The sequence below is a fragment of the Geotrypetes seraphini genome, chromosome 11 (genome assembly GCF_902459505.1).
Source record: "Geotrypetes seraphini chromosome 11, aGeoSer1.1, whole genome shotgun sequence".
Classification (NCBI taxonomy): domain Eukaryota; kingdom Metazoa; phylum Chordata; class Amphibia; order Gymnophiona; family Dermophiidae; genus Geotrypetes; species Geotrypetes seraphini.
In genome coordinates, this window is record NC_047094.1 from 91,016,906 (window position 1) to 91,041,797 (window position 24,892).

Here is a 24,892-nt window from a genome sequence, read left to right on the forward strand (position 1 = left end):
CGTCCTCTCCGACGTCAGAATTGACGTCGAAAAGACTTGTTAGCAGGGGAGGTAGGATCATAGCGGCGCGGCCGGGGGAAAGGAAGGGCAGGAAGACCCGGAGCTGGCCGGCTGTGCACCCCCCTATGCCATGCACCCGGGGCGAACCTCCTCCCCCCCCCTTGGTATGCCACTGATATTGGCATTTGTTTGATATCTCTTATGTGGTTGGTCTTATACCTTAACCACCATGGATCCCTGAGGAAGGCGTGTTATCCGAAACATGGACTATGTCGGGACCTTTGGTTGGCTATAAGGTTGTATATGTTACTGTATTTTTATTAAACAATGCCTGCATCTTGTACATTATCTGCAGTTTGTTTATTGATGCATTAGAACATCCTTTGGCCTTGTCTGATTCATTATTTGAAGCTGGTCAGGATGCTTGACTTGGTTTACATTAACTGTAGAATACACGGCATAAGTCAAATCCACTGAATCAGATGATGACACATTTTCTCATTTACTTTAGTTGGTACTCTCAATCCCTAGAGAGAGAAATGTTTGTATGCTCCTTTATGCTAACACTGCCTAAGGTTCTACTCTCCTCTGTAATTACAGAGGCACTAAATTGCTGTACCTATTCTCTGATCAGTATGATCTCACACAAGAATCAGCCCTGTGAAGAAATCATGAAAATCATAATCTTCATTGTTGCAATAAGCACAGTACCATAGCAGATGATGTTAGCTACAGACTGAAATGGTTTATCTAGTCTGCTCAGTAAGGTGGTTGGCACTATAGCTGTCACACCATACAAGTTGTCCTTCATGCATTATTGCACTTGCAAGAAGCATCAATGTATCCTGCATGGAGCAGCAATTCCAATCAAAACCACCTTACTGGGTTCATTCCCATGCTACTATACCTATGTAAGACCTCTTACCCGACCTTTGTCCCCCAAGATCTCTTTTGTCATAGCTCTGCTTCCTGCTCACCGTACATTCGACCCCTTTTATTATACCTGTTCCCTGCTTACATATACTAATTGTATCTGTATTCGCTGATTGTACTCATTCGCTGATTGTCCAGCCCTTCTTTGCTGTAAACCACCTCAAACTACTACGGCTTTGAAGGTATATAAGAAATAAAATTATTATTATTATTATTATTATTATTATTATTATGTGTCCTTCTATAGAGCAGCGAGATAGTCCATTGTTGCGCTTCCATTAAGTGGACAGCCAGTCCAGTGAGGTAGTTAGTTAAATGCCTTTCCATGCTGTATTATGCAAATTAGTTAGTCTTCCAGATAAAGAAATATGAAGTAAAGAATAAAACCAAACATAAGCACTTGATGAGATTTATCCTCCTTTGTTTTTGCTCCTATGATCCTGGTTTCCAGCACCCCATTAAAAAGTAAAACTATAAATACAAATGGTTTTAAAAAGTATATATTCACCTTCTGACATTGCTCCAGATAAGGGGGCTTTTACACTAAACATGACAAAAAAATGACCAAAACCCCCAGACGTTTATTACAGAATTTCATTCTTGTTCAGCACTATGGTCTGGACAGCTCCAGTGACAGAGAACCTGAAAACCCATATTGAAATTCAAACATTTATTTATTCATAGTTTTATGCACCACAGGTCTTTTAGAATCTTTAAACCGTACGGGAAAAAGTCATGTCTTCAAAATTATTGTTAAACCCATCTATAAGACAGCGCTTTTGTAGAAAAATGTGGCATTAGTGCTAAGTTGGAGTTCCCAAGTTGTAATGGCTTTTTAAATATAAGAACTAAGGCACTCTTTTACTAAGGGCTCCTTTTACAAAGGCACGCTAGCGTTTTCAGTACGCGCTTAGTGCACGCTAAAATGCCGCGTGCGCTAGCCGCTACCACCTCCTTTTAAGCAGGCGGTAATTTTTCAGCTAGCGCACACTAATCTTGTGCGTGCGCTAAAAACTCTAGCGCACCTAAGTAAAAGGAGCGCTAAGTCGCAGTAGAGGCTTTAGAGAATGACAGAAGCAAATTTGTCCCCATTCCCACGGGATCTAAGTCCATCTCCATCCTGTCCTCACACGTTCTGCCCCTATCCTTGCCCCATCTCTGCAATTTCTCTTCTCATCTACACAAACCTCGAATACTTTAAAATCATAAGTGTTCAAGGCTTGTGTGGGTGAGGACAGAGCTTGCAGGGATGGGGAAGGGACAGGGACAGAACTTGTAATGGACAGGACGAGGATGGAGATAAATCCCACAGGGAGGGGGACAAAATTAACGCCCCTGTGTATAGCATGGGGCGCTAAATGCTACGACGCTCATAGGAATTCTGTGCACATCAGAGTAGCTTTGGAGCATTAAGTGTTCCAGGCTGTGGCAGAAATCTTATACCATGGTTTAGTAAAATGGAGTGGTGGGTGGGTGTTAAATTATTTTTGAATTATATATATTTTTTCATTTGCATGTCACGTTTTCTAGTTCGCAAAGAGGCTTATGATTACCCAAAAGGTACCTTGGTGGACTGAATGAATCTTTTGACTTTTTTTCTTGCTGTTGCTTTTTGTTTTGCTTTTATTTTTTATGTTTTTATTCAATTTAAAAATTACTGCTGAATAATAAACGCTTAACAAAGGGAAAACCAATATGTAAACATAGATATATATCTCAAGGGCAGTTTCCCAATAGAAAATATATTGCTAATAAATATATTGTAAAGAAAGACAAAGCCAAGAGGAAACCATGAATAAAAAAAAAGTTTTAAAAATAAGAACAGGGAAAAAAAGAGAAATATCAAAAAGAAAAGGGACAGACCTAGGAAGCTCAGCTGCTCCTCTCATAAATCTTTTCACCAATTCTTTATTAAATTCAACCAGAAACACCAAGAAACTCCTACTTTATCCTTCCATCTCCTAAAAGAATAAAATACAAGCGCACACTTATCACCTACATCGGTGCAAAGACCTGAAACAGCCTCCCAGTAGCTATCAAAAATGGCCCCTGCTATCTCAAATTTCGGGAAAAAAATGAAGACTCCATTGACAATCAATAGCTTGTTCTGACTCAGAGATTTTAATTCCTTCCAATGTAATTTGTACTGTGAATTCTCCTCATTACCACCCAATTAGAAGACTATTCTCCCTCCATCTTCTCCTCCTGCTTCTATCTCCTTTCCCCTCTCTATTTCTTCTGCCTTCACTCGAATTGTACATTGCCTTGAACCTAATTAGGCATAGAGCGACTCACAAATTGTAGATTAGGTTAGATTAGCTCTTCCATTATTAACAGCACTAGCCCATTCTAGACTGATCCACCATACTGTTACCTCTGGCACAATATGCTTTTATTTGGATTGTATGTCTATCAGGCAGTATATCAAAAGTAAATGAACCTTGAATTGGTTAAAGTGAGTTGTGCCATAGAAAGTATACTTAATGGCCCAAAAAATATAGGAGAAAGCTAGCAATAACAGTTTGATTCTTGGACATGCCAGCCTCCATCTTGCTTGAATAGCCCTTGATATACCAGAAAGCACAAAGATTTTAACACCCCAAAATTAGTATCTCTAAATTGAAAAACAAAAATCGTGATAATCCAGGGCAGATCAAACTGCAAAGCATATGTCACCAGAGGTCTACCGTTAGTTACCCATTTGCAAGCTTTCCAGTTATGCTGTGGCATCAATAACTTATCATGGAAAAAAGAAAGGGCTGGTATTAGACATGCAGGAGCCCAGGCAGAACTGAAGAGTCAGCCCAAAAGTTTTGCTCTTATTTAATCAATAATATAATACAATTATCCTTCCAATAACCCACTCTTATTTAAAGTATTAATGCATTCCCACCCTGCTCTTATTCTTAATATTTTTCTGTAAATGTTGATCCTGAGGTTGAACATGAAACATAAATTAACTTATAATAACCATACGTTAACTTCATATCATAAAGCTGTCACCCTACCATCAAACACATTGGGAATGGGAAAGGAACATGACATAAGACTCTCCTCCCCAGTCCCTGGTAATGCAGAAATAACTTTCAATCTAAAAACAAGATGGCAAACAGTAGGGCCCTTTTCAAAACTGTCACCCTTGACCTCTGCAAGAGAGGCTTACATTATCCGTTGGTGGTTTCAGAGACATTTCTAAGGATCTTCCTTTTTTCCACTCATACCCATTTGTCCAGTCGAGTATGTTATTGCTTTGTCTAATTGTGTATGTTTATTTTGTTAAAGTTATGATCCCAATAATTCCTGTGAAATTTCAGCCATAAACGGAAAACTTGAGCAAATTCACCAATGGCTTGACACAAATAGATTAGCCCTTAACATTGAAAAAACAAACATTATGCTCTTTCCTTGGAAAGACAGTCTTAAACTTTCTTCCCCAATTACTATTAAGGGCATTTCCTTGAATTTAGTTCATAAAATCAGGATCTTGGGAATAATTTTTGACGACAAATTATCTTATCAGGATCATATTAGTCATGTAGTCAAAACCACTTTTTATAGATTACATCAGATTCGTTCTATATCTAAATTCTTATGTTCAAAATCTCTAAATATTCTAGTTCACTCACTAATCATTTCTAAAATTGACTACTGTAATGCTCTGTTTAAAGGACTTTCTCAAAAGGAAATTAGACGTCTGCAAATTATTCAGAATGCCTCAATTAAACTCATTACGAAAGCCAAAAAATTCGATCACATCTCTCCCTTACTTGAGAAAGCTCATTGGCTTCCTGTCACTCACTGCATTATGTATAAACTATGCCTTCTCACTTTTAAATCTCTGGCATCTAAAACCCCAGCCTTTATTTATAGGATTTTAATTCCATACACATCGCCTAGACTTCTGAGGTCAAGTGACCAAAATTTGTTGGTCATTCCCTCTCTTAAAGTAATTAACACAAGGCGGCAGACTATTTTTTCTGTCACGGCTCCTCAATCCTGGAATTCTCTTCCAATTCACCTAAGAGATGAAAAGAATCTTGGAATATTTAAGAGTAAATTAAAGAGTCTTCTTTTTCAAGATGAATTCAATGTTTAATTGAACTGTTTTTGGCTCTGAAATTTTTATTTTTTTTAACTACTTCTATCATCTTTTATGTCCCATCCTATTGTTTTTACCTTGATTGTTCTACTTTTATATTTAAATTGTATTTCATCCCAAGTTTTCCTCTTGTTTCTTTTTTTATCAATGTATGTCTATCTTAATTTATGTATTAGTAGCTACGAAACTTGTTGTTTATATTTGTAATTTTAATCATTATTATGTATCAGTGGCTATAATACATTTCTTTTAAGTTTGTCTCCCCTTATTTTGTACTTTTATTACTTTGTACATCACTTAGAATTTGGAATAAGCGATTAATCAAATGTTATAATAAACTTGAAACTTAATTTGTATTATCTGTTTTTACCCTATTTTAAAATGTATAACCACCTTGAAATAAATTGATAAGGTGGTATATCAAATTTTTAATAAACTTGAAACTTGATTAAGGATACCTTGGGCCCTCTTTATTCCAATTATATCTTTATCCTAGGGTTGGGCTCAAGTGACTGCCACATCAGGCTCTCCCTTAGTCCATCACGATCTCCTGGGAAAACAATGTGTTACTGCACCTGTTGCTTTTGAATCTAAACAGTGCCTAATTGCTCAGTTGTGTATGGGCAAGAGCATCTGGTTCACCAGCTCACAATCTGTTTGGCAACCTGCATCAGGCTCTATGGACAGAGTGCATGCTAATCTAATGAAAAACATTGATATGGTAATCTTTATCTTTTTCTCTCTACATATAACCTCCCAGTCACTGCCTTTTTTTGATCTTCCTGCCTCAGATTTAAAATAAATCAAAACTGAATTAGATGAAATGCATAGACAAGGTAATCTAATTATGCTTCTCTGGGTTAGGCATATGAAGCTGTTTTGTGAAAGGAAGCATCCCGACATGCACACACTCTCAGACTGTGCATCTCATTTCCACCTTTAATTCAGTACTTGCTCATATTTATAAAGGTAGGGTATAGTAGGTTATAAAAATAAAGAGATACGTGAGTTTAAAGGTGTCAGTATTGATGAGGTCACAATCCTCGGCAAGTTCTTCATCTGTCGCATTTTGTGAAGTTCTCTCAGATCTGTGTTTGCTTGCATTTATTCTTATTTCATCCCTGTTGTTTCCCAGAACTGATTCTTTCCCTCCATCTTTCTCTAATTCTACTAAATGTTACTTGGTATTCTTTTAACTGTTTTTGATAGAGCCACCTGTAATTAATTTACTTCCCAGCCATAAAACTTACACCTCTTTCATGCATACAAAATGAAGAAAGACAGGATGAGCAAGAAACTCTGACTGCAAATTTTTCTGTGCAGCCATGGCAAACACGTGGTTTTAGTGATTTGGTGATTATCTCCAGCCTTTTATGTCCTGTTAAATGTTACCCACAAACCCCTCATTATAGAATTTTACGCTTACATTATCACACTTAGGGCTAAATTCTATACAATCAGTGCTGAAAAAAGTGCTAGTCTTTAAGTTAGGTGTGGCTTATAGAAGAATGCTTATGCCCAGGAATGGTTACTATTTTAGGCATGGCCATTTGCATCGAGGAAAACATGGTGCAAATTCTTACACCTAAATTTAGGCTTGGATGCCCTTATTATTTAATTATGTGCTTAACTTAAGTAATGCTCCCGTCCCACTCATGATCCACCCATTTCCATACCCCCTATTTAGACTTGCCTGCAAAATTTAGGCACAGATCCCATGCCTAAATTTACATGCATAACTCATAAGTTATTTTAATTAGCACCATTAATTGCTTGTTAAAAAGCCAAGTATTGGTGCTAGTTGGCTTGCTAATCAATTGGGTACACGCCCAAAATTGTGCATGCAATTTTTAGCACTTTTTATAGAATTTGGGGGTTAGTGTGTAAAATTGTGCATGCAGGTTATAGAATAGTCTCAAACTAATAAAGGAACAAGCTACTTTAAATACCTTTTTAAACGAGAGAGGTGCTCAGAATCCAAGATGGAGTAAAAAACCTCAGTTTGGGGAAAACCCCTAAAAAGCGTTTTTTGTAGAATCAATCATTGCACCATTTTGAGTGAAAAGGTAATAGAAAGTGCTTATAAAAAACACTCTAAAGTTAAATGTCCAATAAATGTCCGGTGAAAATGAATATTCTCCAACTACTATTTAAGTTCAAATAAGAACTTATCTTAATGGGTTCAGATAGCGTTGACCCGGCGAGGATTCTGAGCACCTCTCTCGTTTAAAAAGGTATTTAAAGTAGCTTGTTCCTTTATTAGTTTGAGCCTATTCAGGGTTTTTGGGAACAACCTCCTCTTTTTGAAATTTTCCCCAGTTGTGTATATTGGTTATAGAATAGTGCCAGCTACACATATAACTTAATTGGCAAATTAGGCACCAACTGATATCCACCCATGTTCCACCCAGACTTCGTAGAGCAGGGTTTCTCAACCTAGTCCTTGGGTAACCCTAGGCCAGGGGTAGGCAATTCCGGTCCTCGAGAGCAGGAGCCAGGTCAGGTTTTCAAAATATCCACAATAAATATGTATGAGATAGATTTGAATCTCAAGGAGGCAGTGCATGCAAATCCATCTCATACATATTCATTGTGGATATCCTGAAAACCTGACCTAACTCTGGCTCTCGAGGACCGGAATTGCTACCCCTGCCCTAGGCTAACATGATTTTCAAGATATCCACAATGAATATACACGAGATAAATTTGCATGCACTTCCTCCATTGTATGCAAATTGTCACAGGGAAGACCCTGTGAGCACTGAGGAAAACCTGAAGAGTTGGGGGTAGATAAAGACAGAGGCAAATTGGCACAGGTTCCTGCACAAACCAGACCCAGTGTACAAGCTAGGATGCTGCAGAAATGGAAAACACTGCTTAAAATCAATTCCAAGACTGGATCCAAGCTACCATATTCCTGTTTATTGTTTCTTAGCTTGAAGTCTAGTCCTTTAAAATCAGGACTACAAATCCCAGCTAAACTAGGATAGGCAAAATTCAAACCCAGAACTGGAACAACTCCAGCCAACCTGAGGCAGAAAACTGGTTTAAACCAGTCCAGCTTACAGAAAAGCATCCAGCCAATCAGAAACAGAATCACACCTAGATTTAGTTTTAATTGCCCAACTGCAGGGAAAGAAAAGAGAGGATCCCACACCAGTAAGGCAGAGCAGCAACAGAACTGGAAATTATTCAGCAGCCCTCATAAGAACATAAGAATATAAGCATTGCCTCCGCTGGGTCAGACCCGAGGTCCATCGCGCCCAGCAGTCCGCTCACGTGGCGGCCCAACAGGTCCAGAACCTGCACAGTAATCTTCTATCTATACCCAGCAGGAAATTGTCCAATCCTTTCTTGAGTCCCAGTACCATACTCTGCCCTATTACATCCTCTGGAAGCGCATTCCAGGTGTCTACCACACGTTGGGTAAGGAAGAACTTCCTAGCATTTGTTTTGAATCTGTCCCCTTTCAACTTCTCTGAATGCTCTCTTGTTCTTTTATTTTTTGAAAGTTTGAAGAATCTGTCCCTCTCTACTCTCTCTATGCCCTTCAAGATCTTGTAAGTCTCTATCGTATCCACTCTAAGTCTCCTCTTCTCCAGGGAAAAGAGTCCCAGTTTCTCCAATCTCTCAGCGTATGAAAGATTTTCCATCCCTTTTATCAGACATGTCGCTCTCCTCTGAACCCTCTCTAGTAACGCCATGTCTTTCTTAAGGTACGGCGACCAAAATTGGACACAGTACTCCAGATGCGGGTGCGCCATTGTCCGATACAACGGCAGGATAACTTCTTTTGTTCTGGTAGTAATACCCTTCTTGATTATACCTAGCATTCTATTCGCTCTCTTAGCGGCCGCTGCGCACTGTGCCGTCAGCTTTATTGTCATGTCCACCATTACCCCCAAGCCCCTTTCTTGGGTACTCTCTTTCACTAACATCCCTCCCATCGTATAGTTGTACCTCGGGTTTCTGCTTGTGAACAGGACTTCTAATCCAGCTTCAGTGAAGCAGCAGGACACACCACATTATGAGGCTCATGTAGAAACCCATGATTGGGAAAAACTCTGAGAAAAACTTTGTCATTATGTTCTGAAGATATGGAAGTAGAGGAAGGTTTGAATTCCTATAATGATAGTGGCGATTATTCAGTTGTTCAAGACTTTGAGAAAACAGACATTTCTTGAACCAACTAAAAGCTTATTGCTGACAAAGAAAATAAAAATAAAATGCTGTGTGGTTTTTGAGCCAAATTGAAGGCAGGATGCAAACAAGGTTTTGAAAAGGAACTGCTTGTTAAGAATCCAGTAGTATAGTGAATTGAAAGGCCAGAATGAATGCCACTGTTTTGCTAAGAGTAAAGAGAACTATTTGAGGACTTGTATTGAGAAACTTTATTATGCCAAACTTGCTGTTTGGAAGTCTTGCATTATGAAGTCCACCGAAAAGAAAAATTAAGATCAAATGGGATATTCTTTGGGCAGGATCTATATAAGTTGATCATATGGGTGGAAGATCCCATGCCCTGGGTTCAACATAGTGGTTAAACCCAGGGAGGTTCTTCAGTGGTTATACTGCAAGAACTGTAAAGTTAAAAGCTGAGCTGGAAGTTGGAATAGTTTTCTCCTATGCTTTCAGGCTCAAATAGGGTATGCTGGTCTGGTGCAGCTGACTTAAACAAGACTGAAGCCTGCAGTACTATGGGGTCCTTTTATCAAGCTGTGTTAGGGGTTTAACGTGCGTTAAACTGCCTGCAGCGCTAGCCGCTAATGCCTGCATTGAGCAGGCGTTAGTTGTTTAGCCAGCTACGGGGGTTAGCGCATGCTGAAATGTCCGATGAGCTAACCCCGCTATCGCAGCTTGATAAAAGGACCGTTATATGGCAAAGAAAAATGTTTTGTTTCTTCGTGATGTTTAGTATTTGGACAGAGTCCAGCCCATGAACAGTGTTGGAGTGTATTAACTCAACTTACTTGAGGGAAGGAAGACTCTGTGTTTGTTTTGCTTATTGAGTGATTTTTGAGCTTTTGAAATACAGAAGTGAAAGAAAAGACCAAATGAATAAATACTTTGAGTTTATCGAGATTGGACTGTTATGCTTTTTTTCAGAACTCTTTCACTGTATCCAGTTCTACTAAATCTATTACATTCGCTCGGTCAAGGTTTGTGGCCTTGGCAAGGGTCGTCGGTCTCTATCAGCGCGCCCATGCCAGGTCACAAAATATATTTCATGCATATTCATTGTGGATATTTTGAAAACTTAACTGTCTTGGGGTTTCCTGAGGACTGGGTTGAAAAACTCTGCTGTAGAGAGTTCTTCTTTGGAAGTGAACTTGCAGGTCCACAGGTTCAGCTCTACAGGGTCAGCTCCATCAGACTTCGCTGTATAGTCTTTAATCAGCTCTTTCTTCTAATTGCCTTTCCTACTTACAAATGTAGATGCCCTTCCTCTCAAAATAAGGGTATCCCTTGTACTCAAACAAGAACAGTGTGCATCTGAAAAACAGAACTAGGCAGCCGGGGCCTGATTCTATAAATGACATCTAGGCTAGGTGCCACTAGGCAGCTAGATCAGTGACACCTAGCTGATTTCTGCATGAAACAATTTTTTTAAAAATTGGTTTAATTGACATGTTAATTGAAAATGCCATTATAATAATAATAATAATAATTTTAATCTTATATACCGCCAAAGCCGTGGTAGTTTGAGGCGGTTTACAACAAAGAAGAGCTGGACAATCAGCAAATATAGGTGCAATGTAAGATTATCAAAATACAAGAGAGCATGATACAGAGGTGAGGCATGAGAGATCTTGGGAACAATTTAGTTGGAGATGGAGAGGTAGGGCTTAAGAGGACTTGGTTACAAATTGGTTAAACGAGTTTGTTTTAACAAGTTTTTTGAAACTTAGGTAGGAAGAGGAGTGCGTGATAATGTTACCCAACCAAGCCAATGTTACCCAACCAAGCCAATTAAAAGAAAAAACAAAACAACAATTAAAAATGATTAAGTTTTATGTGGAATCTAGCGAAGCACCTACCGGCACTTGCGTGAAAAGTAGGCATGGTTAGGGGCGAAACTTGGATGTGGAAAGTGTTAGATGCCAGTAGGCACCTAGGATAGGCGCAGGTATTTTAGGCTGGGAAAATCCTAGCCTAATATTCTGGCACCTAAGGTTGTACATGCATACTGGTGCCTAAGTCAATTTAGGTGCCAGTGGGCATGATTCCTTAGGCGCCTCTGATTTAGGTGCCATTTATAGAATCAGGCCCCCTCTGCCTCTCCTTTCCTCCCACCATGACATTGCGCCATCCAGAGAGCTTAGCAATATAAGACACCACTATGGAAAGTGCTGTTCTTTCTCTGTGAGGCAGTTCTCTTGAAATTCAGGTTAGGGACGGTTTCTGGAGGGCAGGGCATTTGCTTGGAGCCCGAAGAATGGGGGGCAGGGAATCAAGTTTCAAGTTTATTTATGGCTTGACATACCGACCATCACATGTATCTGGACGGTTTACAATATTCAAAATCAGAAAAATCTAATACAATTTAAGATTTAATTGAAATAAAATAAGAGGAGGGTAAAACCAAAACTATGACAAATTAAGACTTATTAGAAACGAAAGGTACTGGGGGATAGGAAAGTTTTTAATTACAATATGTAAATAAAAATAAAAAGGAAGGACAGAGGGATAGGGAATAATGAGAGAAAGACAGGGATGGTGCTTCTTGAAAACCTTTTTTTTTTTTTTCTACTTATTGATAGGTATCTTTAAAGAGAAATGTTTTAAGATTCGTTTTAAATTTATTTAGGGAATTTTCATTGCGGAGATAAGGTGGCATTGAATTCCAGAGCGAGGGTGCGACTACAGAAAAAATGGAATTTCTGGTGTAGTATAGATCCTTGATTGAGAGTACTATCAATAAGTTTTGATAAGATCCTGTTCATTTCTCTCTTCAGCTCTGTTCCATTAGTTCTATTTTATTCACTGACTAATCTTCAGGAGAAAAACTGCACTCTTCAGCGTAGTCATTCCTAGCACTCGGCTTAGTACCAAGATGGCAGGGGACCTTGTTAGGATGCTAGGTGAAAAACAAAAGTGTCTAAAGTTAGAAACAATCTCTCATGTGTCAGTTCATCGTAACCTTTCCAGGACAAGAATCATCTGGAAAAAGTGGACATTTGTTCTCAATAAATGTCAGTTAAATATCATGCATTACAAGTGATACAGAATACGGCAGCATGTTTAATATGTGGAGGTAGTAAATTTGAACATGTGACTCCTTTATTACAGTGACTGCATTGGTTGTCTGTTAGATATCACATAATTTTTAAAGTATTGATGCTGGTGTTTCAAACACTAAAGCCCAAATTCTGTAACCGACACCTAAAGTTAGGGACCTATTATAGAGGCAGCCAACTAAACGCATGCCTAACTAAACTGAATAAGGTCAAGTAAGCTTTTTAATTGCCAATAATTGAAAGTTAGGTGCCTATCAAGAAACAGCAATTCTGTAAGAAATCGCCTCCAAAAATTTAGGTGGCCTTCAAAAAAATAGGCGCTAAGCATGTTAGGCGTGGGTGTGGTTTTCTGTTTCACGTCTTCTTACAGAATTGGTGCTCTTAAGTATGCTTAAGCATTCCCATGGCTGCCTAACTTTTAGTAGTGCCTAAAGCTAGCGTAATTTTTGGGCACCTCCAAAATAGGCGCTTATCAGCGTGATTCACTATAATGCTATATTTTATTTTTCCCCCTCAAACTATCTTGTTTAAGGCCATAAATTCTGTGATTCTTTATTAATTCAGCATTTCTAGATATAGCTATATGTTTTTCACAATTTCTTTTTCTTTTGGAATTCTTTATAAGGAGTTTTACATACCTGCAGGTTTTTCTACTGGTCTGTCCCCTAGAGTAGAGAATGACATGGTGGCTGTTACCCGTGGCTAACCGCGGGTAACCCGCCAAAATGATGAGAGGAAAAAAGTGGTCACCATGGGTACGGGGACAAGGCCATTCACCACCTCGTGGAGTGGTGAATGGTCTTGTCTCCACAGTTAATTGAGGGAATGCACGCAGTCACCAATCATGCGGTCCAGCAGCCCGCTCCCTCCTTCCTTCTGATCACCGCTGTCCGGACATCCCTCACTTCCCCTCACCTTCATGGTGATTTTCATTTTGTGGTCTCCCAGCTGCCCAAGCCAATTTTCAACAAGTTGTGCGCAGCTACATGAAAGTTCTCCTCAGACACAACCAGAAACAGGACGTTGCATCAGAGGAGAAGTTTCGGGCACCTGCATGCGAATGGATGAAAGCTGGCTCGGGCAGCTAGGAGACAAAAAAAACAAAGAAAATCGCCATGAAGGTGAGGGGAAGAGAGGAGGGAGATGCCCAGACCATGGCGATAGGGAGGGAGGGGGCTGCTGGACCATGCAAGGGATGCTGAAGGAAAGTGGAGAGAGAGAAGGGGAGGGCAGAGAGGAACTGATGCTGAAGGGAAATGGGGAAGAGAAGGAGGGGAGAAGATGCTGAAGGAAAGTGGGTAAGAGAGAGTGGAACAGACACTGAAGGAACTGGATGGAAGGAGGAGATAAAGAAAAGAAAGGCACATGCTGGATTGGGGAGACAGAGATCAGATCTGAGGGGAGGAAATGAGGAGAGAGATGGTAAAAACCACCTGCTGGAGGGAAGGAAAGATGGAAGGGAAGAAGACAGAGATGCCAGACTATGGGGGAAGCGGAGGGAAAAAGATGGGTGCCAGACCCAGTGTGTGTGTGTGTGTGTGTGTGTGTGTGTGGATGGGGTGGGGCAGGAAGAGATGGAAGGGAGAGGAACAGTAATAGATCATATGGAAGAGGCAGAGAGAAGACAGATAGTAGAAGGAAGGAATTGAATGAGAAGATGAGGACAGCAGAAACAAGACAACAAAGGTAGATAAAAGAATTTCTTTTCTTTTTTTTTTTTTCTTTAGGATAAAGTAGTATATTTGTTGTGTTGATAAGCATTTATAAATAAAGCCCTGCCAGCTGAAGATCTCTTTCTCTAGGTCCACAGTCAGAACTTTGATTTATAAAATGACAACTGTACAGAATATTGTTTCTTTTTATACTTTAATAAAATAAGATCAGTGTAAAACTATTTGAGGCTTGTGTGGATGGGATCAGATGGTTTGTGGGTATGGGGCAGGGATGGGATAGGGACAAGGACTGAGCTCGTAGGGACAGGGAAAAAATTTTTTCCCATGTCATTCTCTACCCTAGAGCACATGTTGGATTGTAGATGGAGACTTCAGCTTTGGTTTAAGATTGTGAATACAGCAAATGAAGTGTGAATAATCTGTTGCATGGTACACCCCATTCCCAACTCTCAGGGAAAGACTACCAGAGAGAACACTCAAGTTTGTTGTTCAGCAGAGAAAATGGCCATTTTGGGCTGCACTACCCTGACATCATCATCATCATCATCATCATCAATATGCACCCAGGTGGGACAGGCACAGCCAAATTGGCTTTGTTAAGCTTACAGAATATTTAATCATATATGTATTTGATGTGTTGTTGAATCCTCTACCTGCTGAACACAAGGTAACAGCTAAACACAAGGCAACAGCCTTAGTTGGTAAGCCACAGAAATATGCTTCTAGAAGCTGCTCACTGAGACTACATGAAGAATTAGAAAAAAGAAGCTAATCTGATGGGGATATGCAAGCAGCCTTAGCTGCTTTGTGTTCCCCAGGTGGTGGGTTCAATTCCACTTTCTTGTAAGCAGGTAGCTAACAGTCACCATGTCTAAAGTGGAGATTATATTTGAACACAGATGGCTATAGTCTCCAAATGACAAAGTCCTCTTGGCGACTGTTAGATATGTTTGTTATTTTTTTTCAAATAGGGGCATATAGAATACAAAACAGCATATATACCTAAAGCTGGTTTTGAACCCCTACAAGGCGACAGCCCTAGTTAGTGAGCCACAGAAATTGCTCACTGCTATATGGTAAGGAAGTGTTTGTAAAACTACATGAAGAATTAGAAATTAGAAAAAGGAACTAAACAGGATGCAAGCAGCCTTAGCTGCTTTGTGTTCCCCAGGTGGTGGGTTCAATTCCACTTTCTTGTAAGCAGGTAGCTAACAGTCACCATGTCTAAAGTGGAGATTATATTTGAACACAGATGGCTATAGTCTCCAAATGACAAAGTCCTCTTGGCGACTGTTAGATATGTTTGTTATTTTTTTTCAAATAGGGACATATAGAATACAAAACAGCATATATACCTAAAGCTGGTTTTGAACCCCTACAAGGCGACAGCCCTAGTTAGTGAGCCACAGAAATTGCTCACTGCTATATGGTAAGGAAGTGTTTGTAAAACTACATGAAGAATTAGAAATTAGAAAAAGGAACTAAACAGGATGCAAGCAACCTTAGCTGCTTTGTGTTCCCCAGGTGGTGGGTTCAATTCCACTTTCTTGTAAGCAGGTAGCTAACAGTCACCATGTCTAAAGTGGAGATTATATTTGAACACAGATGGCTATAGTCTCCAAATGACAAAGTCCTCTTGGCGACTGTTAGATATGTTTGTTATTTTTTTTCAAATAGGGGCATATAGAATACAAAACAGCATATATACCTAAAGCTGGTTTTGAACCCCTACAAGGCGACAGCCCTAGTTAGTGAGCCACAGAAATTGCTCACTGCTATATGGTAAGGAAGTGTTTGTAAAACTACATGAAGAATTAGAAATTAGAAAAAGGAACTAAACAGGATGCAAGCAGCCTTAGCGGCTTTGTGTTCCCCAGGTGGTGGGTTCAATTCTACTTTCTTGTAAGCAGGTAGCTAACAGTCACCATGTCTAAAGTGGAGATTATATTTGAACACAGATGGCTATAGTCTCCAAATGACAAAGTCCTCTTGGCGACTGTTAGATATGTTTGTTATTTTTTTTCAAATAGGGGCATATAGAATACAAAACAGCATATATACCTAAAGCTGGTTTTGAACCCCTACAAGGCGACAGCCCTAGTTAGTGAGCCACAGAAATTGCTCACTGCTATATGGTAAGGAAGTGTTTGTAAAACTACATGAAGAATTAGAAATTAGAAAAAGGAACTAAACAGGATGCAAGCAGCCTTAGCGGCTTTGTGTTCCCCAGGTGGTGGGTTCAATTCTACTTTCTTGTAAGCAGGTAGCTAACAGTCACCATGTCTAAAGTGGAGATTATATTTGAACACAGATGGCTATAGTCTCCAAATGACAAAGTCCTCTTGGCGACTGTTAGATATGTTTGTTATTTTTTTTCAAATAGGGACATATAGAATACAAAACAGCATATATACCTAAAGCTGGTTTTGAACCCCTACAAGGCGACAGCCCTAGTTAGTGAGCCACAGAAATTGCTCACTGCTATATGGTAAGGAAGTGTTTGTAAAACTACATGAAGAATTAGAAATTAGAAAAAGGAACTAAACAGGATGCAAGCAGCCTTAGCGGCTTTGTGTTCCCCAGGTGGTGGGTTCAATTCCACTTTCTTGTAAGCAGGTAGCTAACAGTCACCATGTCTAAAGTGGAGATTATATTTGAACACAGATGGCTATAGTCTCCAAATGACAAAGTCCTCTTGGCGACTGTTAGATATGTTTGTTATTTTTTTTCAAATAGGGGCATATAGAATACAAAACAGCATATATACCTAAAGCTGGTTTTGAACCCCTACAAGGCGACAGCCCTAGTTAGTGAGCCACAGAAATTGCTCACTGCTATATGGTAAGGAAGTGTTTGTAAAACTACATGAAGAATTAGAAATTAGAAAAAGGAACTAAACAGGATGCAAGCAGCCTTAGCGGCTTTGTGTTCCCCAGGTGGTGGGTTCAATTCTACTTTCTTGTAAGCAGGTAGCTAACAGTCACCATGTCTAAAGTGGAGATTATATTTGAACACAGATGGCTATAGTCTCCAAATGACAAAGTCCTCTTGGCGACTGTTAGATATGTTTGTTATTTTTTTTCAAATAGGGACATATAGAATACAAAACAGCATATATACCTAAAGCTGGTTTTGAACCCCTACAAGGCGACAGCCCTAGTTAGTGAGCCACAGAAATTGCTCACTGCTATATGGTAAGGAAGTGTTTGTAAAACTACATGAAGAATTAGAAATTAGAAAAAGGAACTAAACAGGATGCAAGCAGCCTTAGCTGCTTTGTGTTCCCCAGGTGGTGGGTTCAATTCCACTTTCTTGTAAGCAGGTAGCTAACAGTCACCATGTCTAAAGTGGAGATTATATTTGAACACAGATGGCTATAGTCTCCAAATGACAAAGTCCTCTTGGCGACTGTTAGATATGTTTGTTATTTTTTTTCAAATAGGGGCATATAGAATACAAAACAGCATATATACCTAAAGCTGGTTTTGAACCCCTACAAGGCGACAGCCCTAGTTAGTGAGCCACAGAAATTGCTCACTGCTATATGGTAAGGAAGTGTTTGTAAAACTACATGAAGAATTAGAAATTAGAAAAAGGAACTAAACAGGATGCAAGCAGCCTTAGCGGCTTTGTGTTCCCCAGGTGGTGGGTTCAATTCTACTTTCTTGTAAGCAGGTAGCTAACAGTCACCATGTCTAAAGTGGAGATTATATTTGAACACAGATGGCTATAGTCTCCAAATGACAAAGTCCTCTTGGCGACTGTTAGATATGTTTGTTATTTTTTTTCAAATAGGGACATATAGAATACAAAACAGCATATATACCTAAAGCTGGTTTTGAACCCCTACAAGGCGACAGCCCTAGTTAGTGAGCCACAGAAATTGCTCACTGCTATATGGTAAGGAAGTGTTTGTAAAACTACATGAAGAATTAGAAATTAGAAAAAGGAACTAAACAGGATGCAAGCAGCCTTAGCGGCTTTGTGTTCCCCAGGTGGTGGGTTCAATTCTACTTTTTTGTAAACAGGTATCTAACAGTTGCTACATCTAGCAGCAAGCTGCTGTGGCTCCATGGTTATAGCTGTTGCCTTGTGTTCATCAGGTAGGGGAGTTCAAAAACACTTTTATGATCAAATATTCCTGCATACTGTGACAAACCCAAGTCCGTTTTGGGTTTTGCCCATAACAAACCCGAATCCATCCCGGGTTTTGCCCCAAGGATCAGGAGAAAACACACTGAGCCTAGGTGTAGGACAGCTGACCAGGTGGCCTGCCAATTAACAGATCTAGCTGACTACTGCTCAGACAATGAAGTGGAGTTAGAAGAGGCAGGGCAGGAAAAGGTTATGCTGGAAAGCTGTACCCAGTGCAAACCTGTCCCTGCCACTGTCAGAAGTTTGATACCTTTTGAGCAACCTGTGCCTAGGAGAATTAGGACTAGAAAGAATCCTGACTGTAATAATAAGGCACAATAATGTAACCCTAATTGGATAATAGCCAATAATATCCAAAATATAATAACACTAAAGAATTGGCTAACACACCTGATCCTTGGAAGAAAGAAATCTAAAGGAGTGAAAAAAATCTATAAATTTGTAAATTTATAAATAATAGACATCAGTATGAGCCCTTGATGAATCAACGTAAACCTCTGGCTCAGGCAGTATCTCAAAAGAGAACACTCATGTTTGCTGTTTAGTAGAGAAAATGGCCATTTGGGGTTGCATCATCATGACATCATCAATATGCATCCAGGTGGGACAGGCACAGCAAAAATTGTTTTTGTTAAGCTTACAGTGTATTGTCACACCCGCGCTCCATGACCAAAATCTCAGATCCAGCGTGTCCTTTACTACCAAAGGATCCTTCAGGTCTTAATTTGTTGCTAACATACAAAGGACTTTAAAGTGCCACAATCACACAAATCACACAAACACACTAAGCAATAAATAATGAATAAATAACTTCAGTCAATAAGCATTCAAAAACGCACAATAGCCATGGTAAATTACATTGCAAAACAATCCTAACATCACTCATCAGTCATAGATATCACCACTCTGAAATCACTTATAAATATCACCATGAATCCTTGGGAGCAGCCAGAGGAGGAAGCCATGGAGGTGCAGGAAAGCCGGGTAGGAACTGAGACCCATCCAATAGCCATGGAAACACAGTGAGCATAAGAGTTGGGTTTTGCTGTTTATATCTCTGAGCTGCCAGCTAAACTGTAGGCCTTCTTTGAAGTAAGTTAGGATCTCTCCTTGCAAGCTAAACTTGGAGGTTGCATTTAAAGCAGTGAAGTGTGGGTTATCAGCAAATGTGTGAATGTTTTCCTGGATTATTACCAAGCTGAGCAATTACGTTGCCTTCCCTCTCACTGTGCATAGTAACTACAGCAACATTTCCAAGGAAAAATATGCATGGTATAGTATAGTAAACCATGTGAAATTTATACCTGCTGCACTGCGCAGTCTGTTTAACTCTGTGCCTATATTGACTATATATAAAGTAATTCTCTTGAATAGGAATCAAATAAACACAAAGAAAGTATTTTATAATTACTTTATTATGAAATATTAAGTAAACAGAATAGTGAAAAATTATAAAATACTTTATTCAGTGCGAAACCTGGGCCTGTTTGGCTGAACACAAAGCTGGGTTTGAACACAAAGAACTTTGAACTTTGAACACAAAGAACTTTGAACTTTGAACACAAAGAACACAAATTCTGGCTGGAATCGAAGAAAGACACACACGTAGCTCTTCGTCAACAGCTCTCAGTCTCTCTCTGTATTTGGTTTTTATAGCATACAAAAATAGATAAATATACCCTCCATCCTTTTTATTAAACCACAATAGCAGTTTTTAGTGCAAGGAGCTGCGCTGAATGCCCAGCGCTGCTCTTGACGCTCATAGGCTCCCTGCGCTAAAAACCACTATTGCGGTTTAGTAAAAGGTGACCATATTGTAAAATATAGACAGCAGATATAAATTCAGAACTGTGCATAGTAAGTGAAGGGAAGTTTTCATCTCTGGGAATTTACCCAGTTAACTATTAAGTTATTTGGGCAAATTCCTTTGAAAACTGTGGTAATACTGCCTCCACTTTGCTAAATTTAAAATAAAATCATTTTTTCTACCTTGTCTGGTGATTTCTGGTTGCACTTTCTTCTTCTGACTGTGCATCCAATCTTTCTTCCCTTCTATCAGCCTGTATGCTTTCTCTCCTCCACACCTCATTCCCTCCCCCAACTTTTTCTTCCTCTCTCCCTGACCTTTCTTTCTTTTTTTCTGTTTCTCTTCTTTCCTTCTGTTTCCCTGCCTGCCCCCTTTTTTTCTTTCTCCCTGCCGTTCCCCAAGCCACTGCCACTGCCGCTGCCATCGGGGAACAGGACCCACCAATGGATAACAGGCCCCAAAGCCGACGCCGACGCATGCTCTCCCTGATGTCAATTCTGCAATCGGAGAGGAAGTTCCGCCCAGCCAGGCAGCGATTGGCTGGCCCGAACTTCCTCTCCGACTGCAGAATTGACGTCGGGGAGAAGAAGACTTATCGGCTCGATAGATTAGATCGCCAAGACAAAGTGAGTCCTGGGTGATCGACTCACTTTGCCTTGGCGAGCTACTGGTGCCCCTGCCTCGGGCCCCCTGTCAGCTCCGGGCCCCTGAATGCAGGACTGGTAGTACTGCCTTGATGGCGGCCCTGCGGCACACCAGGCAACATCTCGCGGCACACTAGTGTGCCGCGGAACAGCGGTTGAAAAACACTGCTCTAGGCAGTGTTCTTCAACCTTTTCACACCTATGGACTAGCAGAAATAAAAAATTATTTTGTGGACTGGCACCGGTCCGCAGACCAGCGGTTGAAGAGCACTAGTATACTGTATAGTATAACTCTTGTCATAGTCCTGCTTTGTAGACTTAAATTTGAAAGTAATTATGGAGTTTATTACAACAAAACCAACCAAATCTATTCTACATAATCGCTTTAAGTGTCCTTTAATCCTCCCCTTCAGACAATGTTCTGTTTACTGGCATGTTTGCTTCTGTATTGCAGACATGGCTTCTCTACTTTGGTAAGGTCTATTGCAGGGGTGTCAAACTCATCATATTAAGGGGCCGAAATAACAAAACACAGGCTAAGTCGTAGGCTAGACCCCACCCAATCTCCGCCCCAGACTTCATCCCCATAATAGTACTAATTGTAACACTTGTTTTCCATTAATTTTTCATATAGACACATAATATAATCTTAACAATGGTGGTTAATCACATAATGGTTAATCACAAAATTAAACTACACAAAGCACACTATGCATCTCAACATTCATTCCTACCAGAACATAAATAACCCCTATGCAAATATGGATCAAAAACTAAAAGTACTAAAAATATATACAAACAAACCCTAAGATGCAATACTCTGCATGCAGTACAACCCCAGAGAAAAAGAAACAAATGCATTTCTTCCTGAACAATGCAAAATACAGACAACAGATGTAAATTCTCAAAATTGACACAATTGAATCACTAAATTCAAAAATAAAATCATTCCCCCCTACCTTAGATGTCTCCCTCTCTCCAGGCTGTGACTCAATTAGGTGCCTTACCTTCTGGCCTGCTCCCGCCTGGCTGTTTTATGCCACCCCCGGTGTTATCTTCTGGCCAACTCCCTCTTCCTCAATGCTGCAGTGCACAAAGCCACGGGCAGCAGCTCCATGCACGTCCTGCACTTCATCTGGAAACCTTCCCTCTGACGTAGCGACAGAGAGAATGCTTCCGGTTCAGGCGCAGGACACGTGTAGGAGCCACTGCCCATGGCTTTATGCACTGCGGCAGTGAGGAAGAGGGAGACGGCCAGAAGATAACACCGCATCAATTGCACCGTGGACCGGTGGTCACAGAACACTGTCTTGGGCCTGATGGACATGCCGGCCCTATGGACCGGCAGGAAATTTCTGCAGACCAGCGGTTAAAGAACACTGCTCTAGGGGACAGACCAGTAGAAAACCATGAAGGTATGTAAAACTCCTTAAAAAGAATTTCAAAATAAAAAAGTTGTGAAAAACATTTAGCTATATCTAGAAATGCTGAATTAATCGAGAATCACATAATTTTTTGACTAAACAAAAATTTTTTTTTTTTTTGGGGGGGGAGGGAAAATAAAATATAGCATTATAGTGAATATGTATTCTGCATGAGCTGGTGTGAGACATGGCTGGCCAATACATTTTAGAAGTGTCCCCAAAAGATGACTACCAGGCTTCACCTATACTCAGCTTCCAGCAGGCTTCACCATGTCTCTGGCCAGGGATCAATGAGTAACAGTGCAAGTTGGAACCCCTAACACAGGGTTAGGGAACTCCGGTCCTCGAGAGCCGTATTCTAGTCGGGTTTTCAGGATTTCCCCAATGAATATGCATTGAAAGCAGTGCATGCAAATAGATCTCATGCATATTCATTGGAGAAATCCTGAAAACCCGACTGGAATACGGCTCTCGAGGACCAGAGTTCCCTACCCTTGCTCTAACACTACGTCAGGGTGTTCAAATCTTTAACACCCACTTTATAGAATTACCCAGATAATGCTGGTTTGGGGAACTGAGGGGGGAGAGGAAGAAATAAATGGAGACAAGAATGAGATGGTAGAATATGGAGGAGGAGGGACACTGGAGAAAAGGAGTAAGGGGCGGGGATAAAAGGAAGCAGGGGAGAGGGGTTACCATTCCACCATAAATATTTTGCATATTTATTCCCTCAAGCAAGGCTGCTGGGCTAAAGAGCATATAAAGTAATTGTTTTAGTTTGAAACAAGCATCATGTCTGCATACTGTCACATGTCAAACCTTATTTAAGGAATCTCAGCAGCACCTCAATAGAGCATCCCCACAGCCACAATAAATTTGCAAATATATATTTCCTGGGAAATCACTCTGTCACTCTTATCACCTTCATAAAACATGGTTAGGAGGAAGAAGTGTTCTGAGCACAGATAAGACTGAATAAACACCCTGCCTGCTTCAGGATATAAGGAGAATTATCTTGATGGAGACTGAAAAATATGCTGGGATTTAACTCTGAGTAGTTTAAATTACTATGTTTGTTATACTCTGGAGACTTTCTGCTAACTGGAAATGTCACTTTGCCTTTCTGCCACATTTCATGTGATCCAACTTTCAGCTGATCATCTCCCCTCGCTTCCCCCTTACCCCCCCCCCATCCACTAGAATTTCTAGTTCAAACACACAAGAGTTCCAGAAGTATTGGGGTCAGTGTTCAAAGGCACTTTCATGATTTCCCTCACTGCTATCCAGGTAAGTGCCAGTGAGAAGGAATTGCAACAGCGTGAACCTAACAGTGTCACTGAATAATCTCTCTGGTCACCTCAGCACTAGCTGGTCACTGAGTGAACCTTGGACAGAGCCAGTGGTCATTCAGAATGCTAAGTAAATAAATTTAGGACAACAAAAAAGTTAGTTAACTGTCCAGTTAGAGATCTGAATATCATTGCCAACTGAACAGCCCTTCGGTTTAGTGCTGAAATTATATATTCAGTACCAACCAGTATCTCGGTACCTAAGAACATAAAAGTTGCCAGACAAAAGGTCCATCAAGCCCAGTATTCTGTTTCCAACAGTGGCTAATCCAGGTCGCAAGTACCTGGCAAGATCCCAAACAGTCCTATATGTCCTGTCTGTCTGTAAAAATTAGATTGAAAACTCTTCTGAGTAGGGACCATCTATTACATGTTAAATGTACAGCGCGGTGTACACCTTTCAGCATTATAGAAATGACAAATAGTAGCAGGAGTAGTATTTTTGAAAAGAGTAGATAAGCAATTCATATCTATCCATTCTCCTTCACTCAGTATTTTATAAACTTCTATCATATCTCCTTCCTAACATTCTATTTGCTTTCATAGACACTGCTACACAGAGCAGAGGGTTTCAATGTATCATCAACGATGACACCTTGATTCTTTTCCTGGTTATTGACTCCTAATGTGGAACCTTGTATCGCATAACTATAGTTTGGATTCCTCTTTCCCACATACATCACTGTACGTGCTCAAATTTAGTACTCCTGGTGGAATTCTGTGCAACTGTACAGTCTAGAATTTGCAAAGAATTCCCCATCTGCGCAAAATTCTGCAAAAGCTGTACAGAATTCTGCGTAAAACCTTCCATTCTGCCCCATCCCTGTCTCTTCCTTCTCTTCCATGTAGGTCTGGCCTCTCTCCCTCTAACTGATCTCCCCTACCCATGAAATCATACATATCTGTGGGCCTGCCTAGGAAGCAGCAGTGGTGGCAGCGACCAGCAGTGGAAGTGCTGTGAACGAGCTGGTTGTGGTCAGCCCCACCAGGGCTTTCCTTCTGTCATATCATAAGAACATAAGCATTGCCTCTGCCGGGTCAGACCAGGGGTCCATCGCGCCCGGCAGTCCGCTCCCGCGGCGGCCCTCCAGGTCCATGACCTGAAAATGTTCCCTACCTAACCTAAAAAGTCCATACCCTATTTGCTCAGTGTCCTGTGAGGTAAACCTCTATCTGTACCCCGTTATTCCCTTCGCTTCCAGGAAGTCATCCAGTCCCTTTTTGAACCCCAGAATTGTACTCTGGCTTATCGCCTCTCCGGGAAGCGCGTTCCAGGTGTCTACCACCCGTTGAGTGAAGAAGAACTTTCTTGCATTCGTTTTGAATCTGTCTCCTCTCAGTTTTTCTGAGTAACCTCTTGTTTTAGTTGCCCCTGCTAGTTTAAAGAATCTGTCCCTCTCCACCTTCTCTATGCCTTTCATGATTTTATAAGTCTGTATCATGTCCCCTCTCAGTCTCTGCTTTTCCAGGGTAAAGAGCCCCAGCCTGTCTAACCGTTCGGCATATTAGAGGTTCTCCATACCCTTTATCATCCTCGTTGCTCTCCTCTGGACCCTCTCGAGTATCGCCA